The sequence below is a fragment of the Cavia porcellus genome, unplaced genomic scaffold (genome assembly GCF_034190915.1).
Source record: "Cavia porcellus strain 051 isolate PalLab524CR breed Dunkin Hartley unplaced genomic scaffold, mCavPor4.1 scaffold_16, whole genome shotgun sequence".
NCBI lineage: Eukaryota > Metazoa > Chordata > Mammalia > Rodentia > Caviidae > Cavia > Cavia porcellus.
In genome coordinates, this window is record NW_026947499.1 from 8,123,844 (window position 1) to 8,137,476 (window position 13,633).

Below are 13,633 nucleotides of genomic sequence, written 5' to 3' on the forward strand. Positions count from 1 at the left end.
AAAATTATCTATCAACTATATATATATATTTTTTTTTTAATTTTTTAATTTTTTTCTTTTTGAGATAGGGTCTCTCTATGCAGTTCCGGCTGGCCTAGAGCTCACTTTGTAGCCTAGGCTGATCTGGAACTCACAACAATCCTCCTGTCTCAGCCTCCAGAGTGCTGGGATTACAGGTACACACCACCACACCTGGATGAACTATGAGCTATCATAAAGTATTTTATTATTCTATTAAATATATTAAAATTGAGAATTTCTTAGGACAACTCCATGGTATTAACGTCACCATTTTATGGATAAGAAAAGTGAGGATAAGACCTTCAAACCGGGCGGTGGATCCCGAGTCTAAGACTTTACTACCTCAATCCCCGCTCCACAGCAGAACCTCCAGAGGGCTTCCTGAAGTGCAGGTTAGGAAGCCAGGTGTACCGGAACCATCACAGTCTCTTGCCTGTTACTTCAGTCCCCTCTGACTGCCCTAAAGCTAGAAACCCCAGAGTTAGCACTAGAAGCACCACCACGCCCTGAGCCCCTGCCCTGAGACAGTGGTGCTTGTTTGCCTCCAGTGAGGGGAGACTCTCCCCTTCGAAAGCCCCGTGTGTGTGGTCAGTAGAGGGCATTTCTCAGAGTTTAGAAGTTGTCCTGTGGAGCAGGGCTTGGCCTCCCGGTGAGTCCCTGTGCCAGGCGGAATACAGGAAACTGCTGTCATCCAGATGTGGTCCTGGCTTCACAGGTAATTTGGAAGGCAGCTTAAGTGAGTGGTGCAGAAGGTTTTCACAATAGGAGAACTTCGGTGAACAACAGAAGGAGTTAGACACCGTCAGGGACTGGGTGCAAAATTCAGAATTCAAGGCAGGCATCGTGGTGCACTCTTATAATCCCAGCAGTCAAGAGGCTGAGGCAGAAGGATCACCAGGACTTTAAAGCTAGTCCGTGCTACATAACAGGAGCCAATCTCAAACCACAAACAGATAACTGAAAAGGCTGGGGCTGGGGATTTAGCTCAGCGGCATAAGCGCCTGCCTTGCAAGCAGGCAGTCGTGAGTTCGATCCCCGGTACCAATAAAAAGGAAAAAGACCAAAAAAAAAAAAGAAAGAAAGAAAAGAAAAGAAAAGGCTGGCATGTAGCATAGTGAGCTCATGCCCCTTGATTTGATCCCCAGTGTCACAAAAACTATCCAGATGATCCAAGGGCTTCGGGATATAGGTCTTGGCAGAGCACTTGCCAAACATGTTCTAGTCTTGGGTCTGCATGCCAGCACTAGAGTACAGGGGAGGGATTCAGTTAAAAATAAAATAAGCTGACCATAGCAGTACCCACCTGTTATCCCAGCATTCTGGAAGGCTGAGACAGGGAGATCATGAGCCCCGAACCTGGCAATTTAGTGGTACCCTGTCAAGATTTTTTTTTTAAATCAATCTGTTTGTTTGTTTGTTTGTTGTTTGTTTTGAGACAGGGTCTCACTGTGTAGCCCAGGCTGGCCTCAAATTCACAGAGATCCTCCTGCCTCAGCCTCCTGAGTGCTGGGATTACAAGCATGCACCACCTCTCTCAGATAATCAATCTTTAAGTAGAGGTAAGAGTTTTAACTTTGTTCCTTTTTAAAACTGTCTTGGCAGCACCAAGTCCTTTATATTATAAAGACACAGAGAGAAGACAGTCATCTGCATGACAAAGAACACAGGAGGCTACTCAAAGGCAGAGGGAGCCCAGAGAGGGTCCCCCTAGAACCTTGGTGGGGCAGGGAGGGCGTGGGAGGTACAGTGGCTGGGCTTGCTTGTTTGCTTACTTTTTTTGGTACCAGGAATAGAACTCAGGACCTTGTATTTGCCAGGCAGGTGCTTATGCCGCTGAGCTATAGCCCGGGCTCCGGCACACGATCTGGTGACTCCAGGGTAGTGTGGCTGTAGATAGCAGCTGCTCACAGATTCCAAGCCTCCAGGATCGTGGGACAGTGTGGTTTTGTCATCCTGAGTGCTCACATCGGGAGAGGCTGTTACAGCAGCCCTAAGCAATCAATAGGGAGATCCTGGAGTGGGGTGGCCCGAGTCTTCAGCCGGGGAGAGAGCTGAAATGAATATATCCAGGTGCCATGAGTATGCTCTGGATAAGGCCAGAGAAAATCACATCTGTATCTTGCGTTCTGAACAACTACAAAGACAATACAACTATTGTAACGGTTCAACTAATGTTTTGCAACTCAGTTTCGTCGTTATGTTTACCTCTCTCTCTCTCTTTAAAGAAACTCAGCCTCTGGAGCCAGGCACACGTACCTGCGTTTGAAGCCCCCATTATATCAGGGCCCCTCCAAACCCCACCTGTCCAGTGGCAGTGGCCATGATGTTTGGCTGGACGAGCAGCCGCGAGTGCCCCGCGGATTTGTCTGGCCGTCAGCACGGCGCCCCATCGGCGCCTGGGTCCCTCCCGTCTTCCCTCCCGTGGGTCCCAGTACTCGCAGGAAAAGGATCGGCTCCTTCCGGAGCCAGCGAACCGACTGCTTTGCGCGTGCATCCCCGAGACTCCAGCCCAGAAAACCAGGCGCCCGAGTTGAGGTGCTAAAGTAGGAGTTGCCCGGCAGGCAACGCAAGGCCCACGGAAGACAGCGGACGCGAAGAGGAGAGGCCTGAATGAATCCGTGGAGAGCGATTGCGAGTGGCAGCCTGGAGCCAGGACACGCGGGAAGCCCGCATCACCCTGGGTCAAGCTTGGTGGGAAGAGGCGGGGAAATGACTTAGTTGGTCCCGCCCATAAATCCTATACCTGCCTCGCATTGGTCGGGTTGTACAGAAAGCCATCTGATTGGCCAGCCACTGGGGTGTGGCCTCTGTATCCAGAGCCAGTGGAGACATGCCTTGGAGGGCAGAGGCCCAAGCCCGGCTCGGGGGAGTGTGTTCCCTTTAGTCTCTGGAAACTCAGAGTCCCCATCTACAAGGCTGGCACGAGAATGGCATCTACTTACAGACCAGTTGAGTACCTAAGACAACACGTGTACACGATGCCCGGCCCCCGGGGGTGCAGTATGGATGCAGAGGAAGATTTGTGCAGACACAGGGTGGAGGGGAGAAGAGGACAGGCTGCAGGACGAGCTCGGGAGACAGATGCAGAAGTGGAGCGCGTGATATTTTGATTGCAGAGATGCGTCCGTACGCCCTGTGTCCGAACTAAGCCGGTGCATCTGTGACGGTTTTTACACGTCCTGCGTCAGGCTGGCTACTGGCGTTCAGGGTGGCTGGAAGTTTGGTCTCTGGTCTCTCTGCAGGTTCAGTGTCTCTGCCTCCAGCCGCTGCCGTCAAACTTCCCTTCCTTCTGCCAGCCTGGGGCTGAGCCATTTCCGGGATCTCTTTGTATAATTAAAAAGAAAAATAGAACAGCTGATGTTGCCTATCATGTATTTAAAGTGACGCCCTTGAGTTCAGGGAGTGAACATTAAAAACGTTTAGGGTTTAGATGAAAATTCTCCACACTCAGCTGTCTCCTGACCCCGGGATTTCCCTACAGCCCGGCTGCTTTTAATCCCCTGCCCTGGCTCATAAAAGCCCTTTATACTGAGGGGATTTATTTCCCAGAGAACCCATTCCTGGCTAATCGCATAAAAGCACCCAGTGTTCTGGGAGCGATCTGTCAAGTGTGGTGTGGGTATGTGAGGCTCCAGAGAAAGTGGGGTGATAGGGGGTGCTGGTCCCTCGAGGTGACACCTGGGGGTTCCATTCCTTCTGTGCCCTTCCCACATTGCGTCCAATCCACCAGAGCATTCTGACCCTTACAGCTTCCTTAAACTCTGAGGTCTTCCTTCCGCTTGGACACTTCCATCTTACCCAGGCCACCATTACCCTTCACCCAGATGTCTCCTGTCACCTCCCCACTGTCCCAGCCCACCCCACCTCTCTGCAGCTCTTTGCAGCCCTCCTAAAGCCCTTTCTGTAACAGCGACCACAAAAGCCTTTCTTTTCCTTTATTCCTGGTGCTGGGGATTAAACCTAGGACTTCACACGTGCTAGGCAAGCGCCATAGTGCTGAGCTGCATCCCCGGCCTCAGAAAAGCCTTTGTTTAAAGTACACACCTGGGCTGCCGGTGTGGCTCAGGGTTGGGGAGGTTGACTAGCATATGTAGGGTCCTCGGTCCCAAAGGGGCAAGAAAAAAAATGTGTGCGATGAAGTTCTTTGCATGATCCTATTGCTTTCCCATTGCACCTATCACCAATGATCATACATTTAGTCGCTTGATACAACACAAATTCTCTTAGAGTTCCGGAGGGCATAAATCCAAAATGCACTGGTAGAGATTAAAACTAAGTGCTGCCAGGGTGGGTCCCCCCCCCCCCATTTGTCTTTTTTGAGACAGAGTCTTGCTATGCAGGTCAGGCTGGCTTTAACTCACTTTGTAGCCCAGGCTGGTCTTAAACTCTCAATGATTCTCCTGCCTCAGCTTCCCTGAGTGCTGGGATTACACCACAATGCCAGGCGGGGCGGGTTCCTTTTGAGGTGCTGAGGAAAGTCCGTTTCCCTGCTTCTTTCTGCGTGGGCCCTGTGTTCCTTGGTTTGTGCCCTTCCTCCTACCTTCGCTCCTCTTCTCTTAACCCTTCTTTCCACCTCCTGTAGGGGCCCCAGTGGTGACCTCCAGGATTACCCCCCATCTCTGCTCCTTAACCCAGTCACCTCTGCAGAGCCCTTTTACCAAGTAAGGACACATATTCAAAGACAAGGACATCATGGGCCCTCATTCAGCCTATTACACCTCGAGGCAGGGCCCGACCTGGGACGCTAATCTGACTCGCCCCTGCTACCTCCCCAGCACCAGAGCCCCGACCTCCTGCCCGTCCTGTACTCGTCCAGGAGCCCTTGCTGCTTTGCCCATGTGTGGACTCCTTGTTCTTTTAGTTCAGCGGGGCTTGAACTCACTGCAGTCTTCCTGCCTCGGCCTCCTGAGGATTGGGATTACAGGTGTGCACCGCCAAGCCCAGCTTTGGTTGGTCAAGTCCATTCCTGTCTCAAGACCTATGTGTGTGCTGCTCACTCTGCCAGTGATGCTCCTCCAGGCTGTTTATGTCCCAGAATCCACACACTGAAACCAAACTCGCAAGTGAGAGCACTAGAGGGTGACTACGAGTGTGGAACCCTCAGTGTCAGGAGAGGCCCTGGAGAGACCCCTCATCCCTCCCACCGCAGGAGGCTGGAGCAGCCAGGGCCCCGAGACCCGGGAAGAGGGCCTCACTGACACACGATCTGCTGGTGTCTTCACCTCGCGCTTCCCAGCTCCAGAACTGCAGCAGCAGATGCCTGGTCTGACGAGGGAGCCCTGTGTGGGTATCGCAGATGGAACCCAAGTGCACCCCTCTTCCTTTGTGCTTCATTATACTGTGGGAATCAAACCCAGGACCTCAAACACCCTAGACAAGTGCTCTACCACTGAGCCAGCACCCTCAGCTCTTCTAGGGCTGAATGGAGCTCATCGCACAGCACCTGTCTGGCAAGCACGAGGTTGAAAGTTCGATTCCCAGTACAAAATAAATAATAAGTAAATAAAAGGTTTGTTTACTTATTTTTCTGTCTCCTCCATTAGCACATCGACAAATGAGGGAAAAAAGACTCTCCTCCTTGTTCACTGCTGTATCCCAGTGACCGGCACATCATGATTCCCTGATGAGTGGTGGGTGGATGGATAGAAGGATGGATGAAAGGGTGGATGGATGGATAGATGGATGAGTGGCTAGGTAGACAGATGGATGATGGATGGATAAATAGATGAATGGATGGACAGATGAATGAATGGATGGATGGATGATGGATAGATGAATGGATGGACAGACAGATAAATGGATGAATGAATGGACAGATGAATAGATGGACAGATGAATGGATGGGTAGGTAGATGGATAAATGAATAAATGAATGGATGGATAGACAGGTAAACAAATGAATGGATGGACAGATCGATGGTTGGATGGATGGATGGATGGATGGATGAATGGATAGATAGATTGATGGATAGATGGATGGATGGATGGATGGATGGATGGATGGATGGATGGACAGGTAAACAGGCAAATGGGTAAACAGGCAAATGGGTAGACAAGTGAACAGGTGAATGGATGGGTGGGTGGAAGACGAAAGACCACGTTGTTGAATGGTCTGGATTCCTTCATCTTTGGTCTCTGGTATTTGGAACTCAAATCAGGAAGGCAGATGTGTGCAAGGCTGGAGGACTTTCTGCACACCAGACCCCCTGGTATTTCTTTCATCTCACAATTCAACATTTGTCAGATTGCACAAGTGATTCGTGTATGCCCTATTTATTTAATTTGAGGAGCATTTATTGAGTGTCTATTGAATGCTGGCCTAAGCTTCTCATTCAATGCAGTGAACCCTTATTAAGCACCTGCTGGATACCACTGCCCCTCATCAGTGCCTGACACAGTAGCTCAGTAAATCCTGAATGCATGAAAGTCCCAGCCTTCTGTAAATAAATAACCCTACCATGCGAAGATAAGGCTGTCACGTGGGTGTGCTCAGAGTGCAGGGGCCCTGTCTCGGTGTACTGCCAGGTGGCTTTCTGGAGCTTTGTCTTCCCACCTAGGAAACAGCTCTTTGAAAGTGAGGCCTAGGCAGCCCTGCTACCTTACTTGCCCTTCTCCTGGCACCCCAGAAGTACCCTGTAGTGCCAGCCTTCCTTGCCTGCAGTCACTGTTTACCCATTCACCTGGCAAGTGGGTGTCAAGGCTGGTACAGCTAGGGCTGAGCGCAGTTCCCCTTCATTTGGCCTGAATTCAGAGTTGTAAAGCGAAGGGTTGGGCTCATCCTCTTTGTCACACTTCCTCGTCCAGACTTCTGTAATGGCAACTAAAAAAAAAAAAAAATGATAGAAGCCAGCCATGGTGGCACACGCCGGTAATCCCAGCACTCGCTGGTAATCCCAGCACTCAAGAGGCTGAGGCAGGAGGATCTTTGCGAGTTCGAGGCCAGCCTGGGCTACAGAGTGAGCTCAAGGCCAGCCTGAACTGCATATGGATACCCAGTCTCCAAAAGACAAAAGAGAGAGACAGAGACAGAGACAGAGACAGAGACAGAGGAACACAAAATGTATTCTTGTAAAAATGTAGACCATGCCTAGAAAGGGTAAAGGGTTAAGGCTTAGCTCCTTGCTACAGTCAGAAAACTTTTCACACATGTTTTTGTTTTATTTTATTTTATTCTATCTACGGTACTGGGGATGGAACCCAGGGCCTTGTGTTCTGGTTATCTTCCAGTCTCCCATGTGGGTCCTCCCGAGCAGCTGGATTTCAGGCGTCTGCCACTCTGCCTGGCTCCTGTTTTGGAAGACGGGTGGGTACTGGGGACTGAACGAAGGTCTTTGCATTTAGCTTCATTCCCAGCCCTTTTGGCTTTTATTTTGAGACAGGGTCTTGCTAAATTGTCCAGGCTAGGCTTGAACTCATGTCCTTTCTGCCTCAGCCTTGCACAGCGCTGGGGTTACATGGGGCAGGCACCACCACATCCAGCTTCCCTTTCTCTTTTAATTCTGGTTAAAAAAAAAAAAAAAAAAAACTATCCCAATGTTAAATATGCTAGTTTAACTTTTGTTTGTACCAGGGATTAAATGCACACAGTATCGAATTATATCCCCAATCCTTTATTTATATTTATTTGATACAAGGTCTTGCTTTGTAGTCCAAGCCAGCCTTGAACTCATGGTGGAACCCAGGCAGGCCTTGGACTCACTGTCTTCCACCCCTCAGACTAGAGTGCTGGGCTTACAGGCATGTACACTTTCACCCTTTTTTGTTTTGTTTTGTTTGGTACCAGTGACTGAGCTCACCACCTTACACCTGCCAGGCAGGTGCTTTTGCCGCTGAGCTAAATCCCCAGCCCCTTCCCTTAACCTTTTTAAGCATGTGGTCCTGAGGTGTTAGATACGGTCATGTCACCATCACCTCCTTCCTTCCTATTGTGATTAAAAAGAACCCCTTCATGTCTGCATTACCTGTACTGAGACCTTACCATCAGTTACTCTAGGGCCTTTATAAATGTCCTACCTTTAAAGCACTGTTACCTAGGTAAGGAAAGTCTGGTAAAGAGTTGTCACAGTAAAGCAGAGTCATTTAAATGACTATTGAGGTACTTATTGTGAAGCAAAGTCATAAAGACTGCGCTGCTCTGGGCAATAAGAAAATAAAATCTATGATGCAGTGCTGAGTTTCAGGAAGAAAGGAACCCAGTTTCTCCTAGGCTCCCGCAGCGGGATGGATGTCGGAGCCCTCCGGGCACCAAGTGTGTGGAAATTTCTCCTCAATACCCGAGTGTCAGTGCTGCAGATTCTACAGTCCCCTCCTCATGGGTGTCCTCTAACTCGGTCCGACACCCTCTGGGCTGGGGTTGGAGCTCAGCGGTAGGGCACAAGCATGGTGTAGGTGAAGCCCTGGTTCAGTCCCCTGACAAAAGGAGAAAGGACTTCTGACCTTACTCACCTGGTCATAGCTTCAGATTCTACAGGGTGCCAGCTCAACCCTGAGTGTTTCTGAAGGGGTAGGCTACAAATTGGGGTTCCCCGGATCCTCTCTTCCAGTTTAGGGTTTTTTTGTTTTTGTTTTTGTTTTTGTCTTTTTGAGATGGGTTCTCCCTATGCAGTTCAGACTGGCCTTGAGCTCACTTTGTAGCCCAGGCTGGTCTTGAACTCGCAAAGATCCTCCTGCCTTGGCCTCCTGAGTGCTGGGATTACTGGCATGTGTCACCACACCTGGTTAGTTTTTTTTTTTTTTTTTTCCCCTCTTTTTCCTCTTTTGGTAACAGGAATCAAACTCACAACCTCAGCCTGGGTGTGGTGGCTCACGGCTGTAATCCCAGCACTCAGAGGCTGAGGCAGGAGGATGGTTTTAAGTTTGAGACTATCCTGGGCTACAAAGTGAGCTCAAACTGCATAGCAAGACCCTGTCTCAAAAAGACCAAAAAAAAAAAAAAAAAAACCAACTCAGGACCTCCAACTTGCCAGGCAGGCACCACACTGCTGAGCTATATCCCCAGCTCTGGTTTGGTTTTTAAAGAGAGGATCTTGGGGGCTGGGGATTTAGCTCAGTGGCATAAGCGCCTGCCTTGCAAGCAGGCAGTCGTGAGTTCGATCCCTGGTACCGATAAAAAACGAAAAAGACCAAAAAAAATTATTTAAAAAAAAAATAAATTAAAAAAAAAAAAAAAAAAAAGAGAGGATCTTGCTGTGCAGCGCAGGCTGGCCTTGAACTCTGTGTGGCCATGATGCATGAAATCACTGGCCAGTGGGGCTCAGCCTTTCACCCTTCTCCCCTCCTGAAGAACGGGGTGTGGGACTGAAGGTCCCCACCCTCAGAGCCTGCCTTCATTTTGCGGGTGACCTGGTGACCAGGCCCATCCTGAAGTTTACTAGGGGCTGCCAGCCGCTAGTCAATTCATTAGCGTGGAAAAAAGACAATTTTCTTTGGAAATTCCAAGAATTTTAGAAGTTGTGTGCCAGGAAACTGGAATGATAATCACGCCTTTTTGCAGCATCACCAGTGCCAAGCTTAAAAGTTAGGACGCTAAAGAAAGAAGTTAGAATATAAACATATACATATAGGAGATGTAATGAAAAAAATAAGGTGAATGTTTAATTTTAAAAATGTAAGGCCAGGCACGATGTCGAATTCCTGTAATCCCAGTACTTGGGAGGCTGAGGCAGGAGAATTGTTTACAAGTTTGAGACCAACCTGGGCCAAAAAGTGAGCCCAAGACCAGCCTGAAATGCATCCCGAGACCCTGTTTCAAAAAGACCAAAAAAATGTATTATAGGGGCCTAGGATTTAGCTCAGTGACACAGTGCCAGCCTGGCAAGTGTGAGGTCATGAGTTCAATTTCCCAGTACAACAACAAAAAATGTATTACAGTAATAGACACACTGGCATCAGTTCCCCTCAGCACCCCACTCCCCACCCCACACTGCCATTTTGAGCTCACTCTGTAGGCTGGACTTCCCTGGAACTGGCAGCGATCTTCCTGCCTCAGCCTCCTAAGAACTGTGATCATAGGCAAGCTCCACCAGGCCAGCTCACCCCATCTTTCTTGCTGCTTTCTGAAGCTGTTCTCAAAATTCTCTTCTGAGTCTTTAGTTGTGCTGTTTTGATTGCTTTGATTCCAGAATTGATTCAAAATGACCTTTCACAGTCATCTTGACTTTGAGAAGAGCTAGAAATGATGCCAGAGCTGATGAGTAAAGTGTTTTTCTGTTTGTTTTTATTTTTATTTTTTATTTTTTTGAGATGAGGTCTTGCTGTGCAGTTCAGGCTGGCCTTGAGCTCACTTTGGAGCTCAGGCTGGTCTTGAACTCTCAACAATCCACTTGCCTCTGCCTTCCAAGTGCTGGAATTACAGGTGTGGGCCACCATAATCACAGCTTTTAAAAATACTCAGGGGGCTGGAGGTTTAGCTCAGCGGCATCAGCGCCTGCCTTGCAAGCAGGCAGTCATGAGTTCGATTCGCGGTAACGATAAAAAGGAAAAAGAAAAAAAAAAAAACCTCAGGAAAGAGCTCTCCCAGAACTGCATCAGAAAGTGGCAAAAGCGATTGGCATAAGTGGATCCAAAAGAAGTGGAGTGTTTTGAGAGGACTGATGGTAAGGGGTCTGGAGAACGCAGTTACTCGGAAACCCTTGGCTCCTGGACGGTCCTCCTCCATCCGAGGTGGTCACCCTCTTCCATCCAGCATACAGCTTCCTGCAGGAGGGTGCATGTGGATCAGTGGGGGAGGAAAGGGGCACCCGCTTCACCAGGCCGATCAGACAAGTCAACTGTGGTGACAGATGGCACAGCTAGATCCCCTTCATATCCAGAAAGGTGTCTTTACTGTAGTAAATTTTAAAAGTTTAAATAGTCAACATATATTTCCAGTTTTTTTTTTTTTTTTATCGGTACCAGAGATCAAACTCATGACCACCTGCTTGCAAGGCAGGTGCTTATGCCGCTGAGCTACATCCCCAGCCCCTCCAGTTTTGTTTTGTTTTTTTTTTCATGTTTTGTGATGGCTCTAATGCTGCTAGTGACAACATCTGTTTCTGGCTTTTTGAGACAAGGTCTTACTATGTAGTTGAGGCTGGCCTTAAACTCATGGTGATCCTCCTGCCTCAGCTTCCTGGGTGCTGGGGTTCCAAGTGGGGACCACTCTGCCCGGCTCTGAGGGCCAGCACCATTAACCACGCTTCCCAGGGACTGCATGCTTTTCTAGAATTCTCCTGGGGTGAACGCGAGCCCCTAGGGTGACCGCACCTTCAGCCGGCCTGCACACTGCGCTGTTAGTGCCCAGAGTGCCTCGCCATTTTCCCACCTCTTTCCTCTTGGCCACCACCCTCATCCCACACCTCTTGGATCAGAGTATCGTTCTTTTCGTTCCCTTAGCACACGCAGAGCCTGGACAAGAAGCCACTGTACTGCCGTTTGCTCTTCCTCAACACGCAGCTTAGCTCAGCCCCGCTCTCCCTCTGAGCTCAGTTCTGCATCATCCCTCCCCAACTGCACCCCAGGCCACCCCCGCTCCTGTATGTATTACCGTATGAATGTATTATCCCGTATGTATTATTCCTGTACCTCTCCTTCTGGGGGTGAAGCTCAGGGAGCACTTGGGTGGCATGCTGAGGTCCCGGCCTTGATACCCAGCACTCCTAAATAAGTAAGGGCTGGAAGCGGGGTGTGGTAGTGCACTCCTATAATTCCAGCACTTGGGGGCTGAGGCAGGTGGATCTTTGCAAGTTCAAGACCAGCCTGAGCTATTCACTGAGTCCAAGACCAGCCTAAACTGCACAGTGAGATAAGTAAGGTGATCCACCTATCTCCAAAAACCAACTGCCCCAGGGGCTGGGGATTTAGCTCAGAGGCAAAAGCGCCTGCCTTGCAAGCAGGCAGTCGTGAGTTTGACCCCTGGTACCAATAAAAACGAAAAAGACCAAAAAAAAAAAAAAAAAAAAACCACAAAAACAAACAAACAAACAAAAAAACAAAAAAACAAAAAACAAAAAAACCAACTCCCCCGCCAAAAGCCCCCCTGCTCTGGAATATTTGTCAGCTGGAATATTCCAGGTATCTGTGCAACTACTAGAGCGTCTGTCTCTCCCACTGAGTTGCAAGTTCTCAAACCCAGAGGCCAGCACGTTCACCTTAGCCCAGGGTCCTGCCCCACGCAGGAGGAAATTGAGGCTGTTCTCAGAGCTGCTGTCTAAGCTATATTGAAATTCAGTGTGGGGGCTGGGGATTTAGCTCAGCGGCATAAGCACCTGCCTTGCAAGCAGGCAGTCGTGAGTTCGGTCCCCGGTACCGATAAAAACGAAAATGACAAAAAAAAAAAAAAAAAAAAGAAATTCAGTGTGTGATCTTCCCAGCAGTTTGGAACATTAATTAGCATCTACCAGGTCTAAGATCATGACAGCGTAGATGTGGTTTCTCTCCTCTGTTCCCAGACTCAGGTCAATACACACTAATTGAACTTGCTGGACCATGACCTATTTTAAGTGCTTAGCAACTGTTTAATTAACTCAGAGGTCTCCTGTAGTCCCCGAAGCACTATAACCAGTACAGTGCCTGGTGTTTGTTGAGCACTTATTATGTGCCAGGCAACTTGCTGAGTGCTTTCCATTTGCTGTCTCCTCCAACCTCCCGTGCTGCCTGGGAGATGCTGTTATCACCTCTGTTCCTCAGGTGAGGAAGCTGACGCCAGTGGTGGCCCATGCGGCTGGTAAATGGGGCAGACTGAACGTTTCGGCCACGGTTCCTAACTTGTACTTTTTTTTTTAAGACAGGATCTTGCGATGTATCCAGACTGGCCTTGAACTCGTGGTGATCCTCCTGCTTCAGCCTCTCAAATACTAGGTGTTTTCTAAACTGTACTTCACACTACATTCTTCTGTCCTGGTTATACTGTTTTCAGTTAGATTCCAGAGACCAAGTTCTATCTCCTACTGCTGGATACTTACCGACCTTTCATCTTATTCAATAAATATTTACTGGAAACTTAGGCATCCTTCCCCCTGGGAGGAGAAACAAATATTAAAATAACAAAAACACATAAATGATGGTGGTCATCGCTTCGGGGAAAGGGAACACAGGCAGGAGAAGGACCGTGGTCCGCATGATCTGATTTCTGTCTCCAAACTGTTGTTTTCCCCATTGTATCCATGAGGTTTGGAAAGGTCAAGTCACTTCTCCAGGGCCACTTGGCTCAGCTCTGGACACATCCGGCCACTATATTCCTGCTGAGTGCATAGGACCATGGTGGAGAGAAAATGAACATCAGACTTTCCTCTAAAAGCTTAAGACCTGGCAGGCAAGTAAGATGACCCACGTGAGTCCACAGTCGCAAAGCGCAAGGTGTCAAGGCCATGCCTAGGGCAGACTGGGCCGTGACATCACTGCCAGGCTGAAATGAGCGCTCAGGCTGCTGAATCCAAGCCAGAGATCAGCAGCAGAGGTGAACATGGCCCAGCATGTCCTGGGACGGTGGACATTTAGAGGCCCTCACAGTCAGTCCTGCTCACTGTCTCCTGTTCACTCTCCACCAAGCATGCAGACCCGAGGGAGCCAAGTGCTCAGCCTATGTCCAGGGGCCCAGTGGCCATGGTGGCAGACTGCAGTGTGGAGGAGTCCG

General features: G+C 49.1%; 1 long non-coding RNA gene across 1 annotated transcript; it reads right to left on the reverse strand.

Moving 5' to 3' along the window:
* Positions 1 to 202: 202 nt before the first annotated feature.
* Positions 203 to 3,643, reverse strand: LOC134470614 (uncharacterized). The gene is made up of 2 exons (XR_010039613.1): positions 2,964 to 3,643; positions 203 to 2,072 (listed from the first exon to the last, which is right to left on the reverse strand). It is a non-coding gene; the product is annotated as an uncharacterized LOC134470614 (long non-coding RNA).
* Between the last annotated feature and the right edge of the window lie 9,990 nt (positions 3,644 to 13,633).